At 46.3% G+C, this 8,629-nt stretch overlaps 1 pseudogene; it reads right to left on the bottom strand.

The window, feature by feature from the left end:
- Positions 1-3,498: 3,498 nt before the first annotated feature.
- On the bottom strand, positions 3,499-3,617 carry LOC121284552 (annotated as a pseudogene).
- Between the last annotated feature and the right edge of the window lie 5,012 nt (positions 3,618-8,629).

Raw genomic sequence — 8,629 nt, 5'->3', positions numbered from 1 at the left:
ACATTGACATGGTTGGAGTCGGGCCTCTGGCTTATCTGCCCACTCAAGCAACACAGAGGCATCAAAATGCCATGTTGCAAGTCTTCACACACAAGTGCATCCAGGAGGTTACAGACACCATATTCGCAAAGGCACACAACTTTGTGCATTTTGCCCCAGATCAGGAAAGACAAGAAGCAAGAGCACTGGGTTTTGCACAGGAGCAGGGTGCCACTGACTGCACTCACCTGGTGCTTAGATCTCCATTGCAGCAAGCAGTTAACTACGTCCACTTGCTGAATGTTCAGTTGGTCTGCAATCACAGCAAACACATCCTGCAGGTCAGAGCTCAATTCTCTGAGAGTGTCCACGACTCCTAAGTTCTCAGTAGGTCTCAGATCCTTAATGTATTCGAGGGTCCACAGAGGCTGCAGGGTTGGCTCCTTGGGGACAAGGGCTACCTGCGGAGGACGTGGCTGATGACACCCATGCGGCAGCCTCAGACTGCAGCAGAGAGAAGGTACAATGAGGCTCATGCTGCAACTTGCATTTTGGTGGAGCAAACCATTGAGATATTGAAGATGACATTCCGATGCTTGGACCAGCCTGATGGAGCCCTGCAATACAGTCCACCGAGGGAGTCACATATCGTCGTTGCCTGCTGTGCCCTTCACAAGCTGGTGCTGGAACGGGAGGAGGAGCTACTTGAGGAGCAGATGGAGGAGCTGCACATGGAGGAGGACATCGACCGGGAAGACGGTAAGGAGGTCCTCGAAGGGGAGGATGACGGTGATGAGGCAGTTGCATTGTCCAGACGATGCAGGGGTGCTCAGGAGGCCCTCATCATCGCTAGATTCATGGGAGGATGATGATGATGAAATGCAGTGAGGATACTCCATAGATCCTCACACTGCATTTGTGAACGTTTGACTCCAGTCTGGTTGATGGCAGCGCACATAACATCTATGATAAAGCTCCTGTCATGGAGATACAGTGGACCCCCATAGTCCCTACATTCCAGGAAGATGTTGACATGCAGTGGGAACACTCCATAGATTCTCATATAGCTTATGTGAACATCAGACTCCTGTCTTGCTGAAGGGAGCTCGCTTGGTCTCTGTGAACAGAGTCATATCATGGAGATGTAGCAGGGAAAACTTAACTTCTCCTGATCTTATGGCATCCTTCAGGATCTGAACCCTTCATGACCACAGTGTCACCGGACGCAGGTGCTGATGAGATGGGGGCCAGCCGCACCTCATAGGTGCTGAGAGCACAGAGAGAATGACGATATCTGTGCTGCCAGCTGGAGTACTGTATGTAGTTCTGGTTGCCACATTATAGGAAGGATGTGATTGCACTGGAGGGGGTGCAGAGGAGATTCACCAGGATGTTGCGTGGGATGAAACATTTAAGTTATGAAGAGAGGTTGGATAGACTTGGGTTGTTTTTGTTGGAGCAGAGAAGGCTGAGGGGCGACCTGATCGAGGTGTACAAGATTATGAGGGGCATGGACAGGGTGGATAGGGAGCAGCTGTTCCCCTTAGTTGAAGGGTCAGTCACAGGGGGACACAAGTTCAAGGTGAGGGGCAGGAGGTTTGGCGGAGGGGGGAGCGTGGGATGTGCGACAAAACTTTTTTACTCAGAGAGTGGTGACTGTCTGGAATGCGCTGCCTGGGAGGGTGGTGCCTCACATCCTTTTAAAAGTACCTGGATGAGCACTTGACACATCATAACATTCAAGGCTATGGGCCAAGTGCTGGTAAATGGGATTAGGTAAGTAGGTCAGGTGTTTCTCACATGTCGGTGCTGACTCGATGGGCTGAAGGGCCTCTTCTGCACTGAGATTCTGAGAGGTTATAATCATTGAGGTTCTGCTTTTCAATTTAGTACCTAGCTTCTCTCTCTAGGCAGAACCTAGTTCTACCTATGTCATTGGTACCTACATGGACCATGACAACTGGATCCTCCCCCTCCCACTGCAAGTTCCTCTCCAGCCCTGAGCAAATGTCCCAAACCCTGGCACTGGGCAGGCAACACAGCCTTCTGGACTCTCGCTCTGTTGCAGAGAACAGCATCAATCTCCCTTACTATACTGTCACCTGCTCCCACTACATTCCTTTTTGCTCCCCCCCACCTCCCCACCCACTTGAATTGCTTCCTGTACCACAATGCCATGGTCAGTTTGCTCACCCACCCTGCAGTCCCCACTTTCATCCAAACATGCAGAGAGAACCTCAAACCTATTGGACAATAGCAGTGGTTCACACTCCTGCCCTCTGGGTTCCCTTACCTGCCTCACTTGCATCACACCCTCCTGTCCCTGACCACTGACCAAATCAGAAGGCCCTATCTTAAGTGGTGTGATTGTTCCCTATAAAAAAAATCCAGGTATCTTTCCCCCTCCCTGATGTGTCTGCAGCTCAGCCACCAACCCAATGACTCTGAGCCCAAACTCCTTGAGGTGCAAACACTTACTGCAGAAGTGTTTGCTCTGGATCTCAATGGTATCCAGGAGCTCCCACGTGCTGCAGCCTTGACACATCACCTGCCCTGCCACCCTTAATGCATTTTAAATAATTACATTATTCAATTAATTATATTGCTTTTTGCATTATATTTAATAACTTTACCACCAATTTGTATATTATTTTAAACCTTAAGAAGAGAATAGACCCAAGGCACTCACCAGATAATCACCAAACAGCTAGCTCCTTTCCCTGCAGTAGAGCATAAACCAATTCTTCCAGGGTGAGAAAGCTAGAAAAAGAAATTGAATGTTTGCTCCCTTGCCAAACCCCATTCCCCAAACCTGCACTTAGTTTCCTCAGCTGCATTAAACAGGCCTGTATTTGTAACTCCTTCGAGTACAAACCTGTTTCCATCTGTTTTAGATGAAGTCACGTTGTTTCATAGTTTGCCATTGTGAAATTTGAACTCTTGATACTCTTTTGAGTAAACCTGTTTCCATCTGTTTCAGATGAAGTTACATTGTTTCATAGTTTGCCATTGTGAGATTTGAACTCTTGATCTTGGGGTTACAAACCCAGTACCATAACCACTTGGCTATTTAGGCCAAGGCTAAAGTTGTAACTCTTTCGAGTACAAACCCGTTTCCATCTGTTTCAGATGAAGTTACATAGTTTGCCATTGTGAGATTTGAACTCTTGATCTTGGGGTTATAAACCCAGTACCATAACCACTTGGCTATTTAGGCCAAGTCCAAAGATACAGTAACTCTTTCGAGTACAAACCCGTTTCCATCTGTTTTTCAGATGAAGTTACATTGTTTCATGGTTTGCCATTGTGAGATTTGAACTCTTGATCTTGGGGTTACAAACCCAGTACCATAACCACTTGGCTATTTAGGCCAAGGCTAAAGTTGTAACTCTTTCGAGTACAAACCCGTTTCCATCTGTTTCAGATGAAGTTACATAGTTTGCCATTGTGAGATTTGAACTCTTGATCTTGGGGTTACAAACCCAGTACCATAACCACTTGGCTATTTAGGCCAAGCTAAGCCTACTGCACCTGGTATTCCCAGGCAGTCTCCCATCCAAGTACTAACCAGGCCTGAGTCTGCTTAGTTTCAGAGATCAGACGAGATCGGGCGTTTTCAGACTAGCATGGCCGCAGGCAAAAAATTACATTGTTTCATGATTTTACCATTGTGAGATTTGAACTCTTGATCTTAGGGTTACAAACCCAGTACCATAACCACTTGGCTATTTAGGCCAAGCCTGGCCTGTATTTGTAGCCAACTGAACTGGGTCTAGTGTAACCAGATTCAACCAGTTAGCTAATTAACTACTCAGCTCTTGCAGCAGAGAGTGATTTTACCCTGTCTAAGCTGCAAGAAAAAAATAACTTAGGCTGCTTACACGATACATTCCAGTTACTGCTAATTACAGACTAGATTAGATATTAAGGTCTAAATTTAAGAACATAATTAACACTAAATTCTCTACTCACCAAATTCCCAAGTTTGCACTCAGTTTCCTCAGCTTCACGCCATTTGATTAATCTTAAACTTGCAATTTAGTCAATGTTCCTCCTGTTTTTTTCTCCATAACGAAAGATTTCCAACTGTGCTTTGACCAGATTCCATCTCCCATGTTGTGTACCCTACCAAAACCTTTCCTCCAGTGCAGAAAGGAGTTAGCTGCAGCTCAGCTGGTAGCATGCTTGACTTTGAGTCCCAAGGTTCTTGGTTCAAGTCACATTCCAGGGCTTCAGGATAAAAAAAAATCAAGGCTGCCAGTCTTACTGAGGGAATGCTGCAATGTCAGAGATGCTATCTTTTGGATGAGACATTAGCTGATGTCCTATTTACCTGCTCATGTGGATTCAGAAGATCCCATGGCACTATTTTGAAGAAGAGCAGGGAAATTATCACCAGGGTCTTGACCAATATTTACCCCTCAATCAGTATCACAAACAAAACTCAGAATATCTGGCCATTATAACATTGCTGTTTGTGGGAATTTACTCTGTGCAAATTAATTGCTGTGTTTCCTACATTACTATAGTGGCTACAATTCTAAAAAAGGTACTTTGTTGGTTGTAAAGAGTTTTGGGAAATCTGATGGTCGTCAAACGTGCAATATAAATGCAAGTCTCTTTCGTTTCACTCCAGAGTCTCCAAGATTACTCTAACCACAGTGTTTGCAACACTCAATACCCTCTCAATGTTGCTAGGTATCATTACTCATCCTTTATCATAGCATATCTTTAAGATTTGTTGCCCTTACTGTCACTGACAATTGTTGCCAACTTCTTGTCTTCAAAATTTCATATCCCTGAAAAGGTATATAACAATCCCTTTCCAAATTTGTGGAAATATATATAGTACCTCATTCTTGCCTTGAAAGCCTCTTTCTCATCATCTGGTTTCATCCTGAAAAGTCAGCTTCAAATACCCTTATGCAAATCCTGAACTGGAGGTTCCCTCATCTTTTGCTCTTTGAAACCTATTATTACTGGCTGTAGAATAATTGCTGTTCTGTTCCTTTAATCTGCTTCACCTACTTAAATGCTGTAGCATTTCACACTATCACCCAAACCCCCACCTCCTCAAAAGTGAATTTTCAATAGAGACTGTCAAACATGTGGAAGCCTATCCTCTAATTCTAAAATGAACCTGAGTCAGGAAAAATGTGGTGCGGTCAGAGCAGGATTGCACTATAGCAGGTGGAGGTACAATGCAATAGCAAACCTGCCAAGGAGGATAATTGATGCCTAAAGCCATGTGAAAGTAGGCTTTGCCTTTTTAAACAAACAAAACACTGAATTACAACCTGAAAATTGGAAGTGGGAGTCCCCAAGGACACTTGCAAACTCCAGTCCTGGATCCTGGATTGCTCCAAGTGTTTGCTGTGGTATTGTTTGGGGTGAAGACTCATACACACAATAAGTAAGATCATTGATATGTAGGTGAGGCTGAGGCTGGGAACTCTGAATGTTTCTGGCCTGACAGGATCTGATGTAAGCTTGGAGGTCTTTACACTATGTGAGATGTGCCAGGCTAATGAAGAGTGGAAATGGCAGCATGTGAGGCCCAACAAAGATTGTGACCTGGACCCCAAAGAAGCAGTAAGAGGAAATTCATAAAAATAAACACTTGCAGTGCGCACCTCTAGGCAAAGGTACTGCAGGGGGGTGGGGCGGGCGCTTGCAGAGGCTGGCATTCCTGAAGGGCAGATGGTGGTCTGACATCTGCCTTCTCTCAGCCTGGCAACAAAACTGCTTTTTGTAGCCTCCTGAGGCATGCAGACATAGGACATACTCCTCTTTAGGCTTGAGCCCCGTGCAAATAAAGTGACCTCCCAATGACCCATCATACTCTGACAGGGTCAGCGATGGAGGTCACTGATGAACATGCTCCGCTGTCAGTGCTGGAACTATGTTGTGGAGATTTAAGGACTCAGTGAATGCTTTGAACTACTTCAATTGCTGACAGTCAAAAGCTCACACTTCCCAAACAGGGAATATCTTGCTTCAAAACTGGCCTGGAATGTGATTGTTTACAAATCTGCTTCAGTTCCAGTTTTACTGAATCATGAAATGGGCTTCAACATTCATCAGAAATGTGTGCATCATACTAAACACCAGCAGTTAAAGTCATCAACCCTGCACTCTCAGCAGCAGTTTTTGTTTTCTGTTACAATACACTTCTTAACTCATTATAGCAGAAATCAAATTTCAGAAAAGAATGATTAGTTTACTGAGAATTTTGACACTTTCTTGGCTCTGTGACTTGTAGCATGTTGGTGGTGAACAGCAATGGTCAGTAGAAACTCACAGTAAACAAAGTGTGCTTGTAGTTTTAACGTCTGTGTCATAAGAACAAATCTGTTAACTTGATAGCATTTCAAATTTATTTTGGGGTAAATGGTAAACTTTAAGGAGGAAGCTATATTTCTGCTGTGAAGGTCTGTAGGTTGCAATTCCAGCCACAAATCTCAGTTGCTGTGCAGCACTGACCCTTCCATTGTCTCTTTGCTCCATGTAATTACAATATTCTGAAGCTGCCTGTTGTGAGGAAGGGGGTGGTGGGGGGTGAGGGTGGTGGTGGAGCTGTTGCCGTTGCTGTTGTCTAGTCCTCCCCAGTGAGACCCACTTGTGTTTATCTGGAGGCTGGAAAGCCTTGACTCAGCCACCCAGCTTCCCGGAATAAATTAGGCCAGTAGTGAGCTGGAGAAGTGGGACCCTCGGAGTAAGGGGTCTATCTTTCAGGGATGCCCCTTGATGGCACTGGCCTTGAAACAGATGGCTGGAGGGTCTGTCCCTTACAACATTGTTTAGGATATACCGGGAAATGGTGCATTGCCTGCAGAGCCATGTGCGTGCTGTTTGTTATGTTTTGTACTCCAGAGGCTGAAGAAACTAGATTCACAACTTGTGTGTGTGTGTGTGTGTGTGTGAAGCATTTATTCATTGAAGGCTGTGAGCAGACTGAGCATGTGCAGCAGCTGCTCTCTATTTACATTCTAGAGGACTGCACCCCCTAGCTTGGCTGTCAGTACTGTGAGCAGTCTCACAAACACCGTACAGTGGATGGCTCACTGCCATCAATGGGAATCCTTCTGTGCTGACAAAGCCATGTGCCCACTTCTCTCTCTTCCCTCTGGTTAGGGAGAAGGCAATTATGTCCCCTTTCCTTGTGTACAGGCCACTGTGACCTCCTTGAGGCAGCGATGTATGGTGAACTTCGAGATGTTGATGATGTTGCCAGTTCCTGACTGGAAGGATTCTGAGGCTTGGAAACTGAAGGCCATGGTGATCTTCATAGCCACTGGCAGTGCTGTTCTTGCCCTGCTCTGCAGCTGCACGTCCAGCAGAAGGAGGTGGCACACTTAAATGACCATCTCCTTGGAGAATCATAGCCACCTGGCCAGAATCTTCCTGACCACCACCCCCACACACACACAACCCCTATCTACCCCCCCACCCCGCCCCCCGCTGGCAGGGCCAGCGAGCCATTGAAATGCCCATTTACATTGGCAGGGCTGGAAGATCCCACTGGTGTGAGTGGCTGCAAAATTCCTGCCACTGCTCCTAGCTGAGATGGAGTAGGAGAAAAGGCTTCCTGAAAATCATAGGTGGGTACTGTCTTCTATTAAGAGCCTCTTCCTCTGATCTCTGCACATAGCTTCCCCTCTCTGCTGCCAGTGTTCTGTCTCCCTGCCGTGCTGCACCCAAGCGGAATGGCAACCGTAGCCCCCAAGTCTTTTGCTCGAGACCTTCAAACTCTATTGAGCCCTTTGCAAAAGTTCAGCAGCCTCCTGACTTCAACAACACAGGACACGCTTTCTTGGCTCTGTGACTTGTAGCATGTTGGTGGTGAACAGCAAAGGTCAGTGGAAACTCACAGTAAACAAAATGTGCTTGTAGTTTTAACCACTGTGTCATACGTGAAGAACAAATCTGTTAACTTGACAGCATTTCAAATTTATTTTGGGCTAAATGGTAAACTTTGAGCTTGTAGTCAAAGAAGGAAGCTATATTTCTGCTGTGAATGTCTGTAGGTTGCAATTCCAGCCACAAATCTCAGTTGCTGTGCAGCACTGACCCTTCCATAGTCTCCTTGCCCCATCTAATTACAATATCCTGAAGCTGTCTGTTGTGGGGGTGGGGGTGGGGGTGGGGGGAGTGCAGGCAGGGGATGGTGGTGCGAGAGTTGTTGCAGTTGTTGTTGTCTAGCCCTCCCCAGTGTGACCCACTTGTGTCTATCTGGAGGCAGCGCCTTATCTGAAGTTCCCATGCTGATCCTTTGAACTCACAGCAGTGAGGGGCTGGCGTGGGGGTGCTGGGGGCCTGGGCAGTGGCCTGGTGGCTGTTGGAGATGTCCCTGGTACAGCTGGAAGTGCTTAAGAGGAAGCATTAACAGGGCTTGTATGGTCCAAAATAGGCAGACTGGGCACCCAATCAGCATTAGACACTGACTGATGTCACAATCTGCGCTCTCTGCATTCTTCCAGTGCCGTATGGCATGCCCATGCTCTCGCCCTTCCAAGCATCAGATGTGGATCAACCACCATTTTCAGCCCTTCCAGTCTCCTGTAGCGCCAACATCGGAGGTGCTACAGAGCCCAACTTTGTGACTAAATGTCAGATTGCAAGAGGAAGCAAGGTGGATGAGTAAATATAC

Source organism: Carcharodon carcharias, chromosome 11 (genome assembly GCF_017639515.1).
Source record: "Carcharodon carcharias isolate sCarCar2 chromosome 11, sCarCar2.pri, whole genome shotgun sequence".
Taxonomy (NCBI): domain Eukaryota; kingdom Metazoa; phylum Chordata; class Chondrichthyes; order Lamniformes; family Lamnidae; genus Carcharodon; species Carcharodon carcharias.
This window is presented reverse-complemented; position numbering and strand designations above follow the sequence as displayed.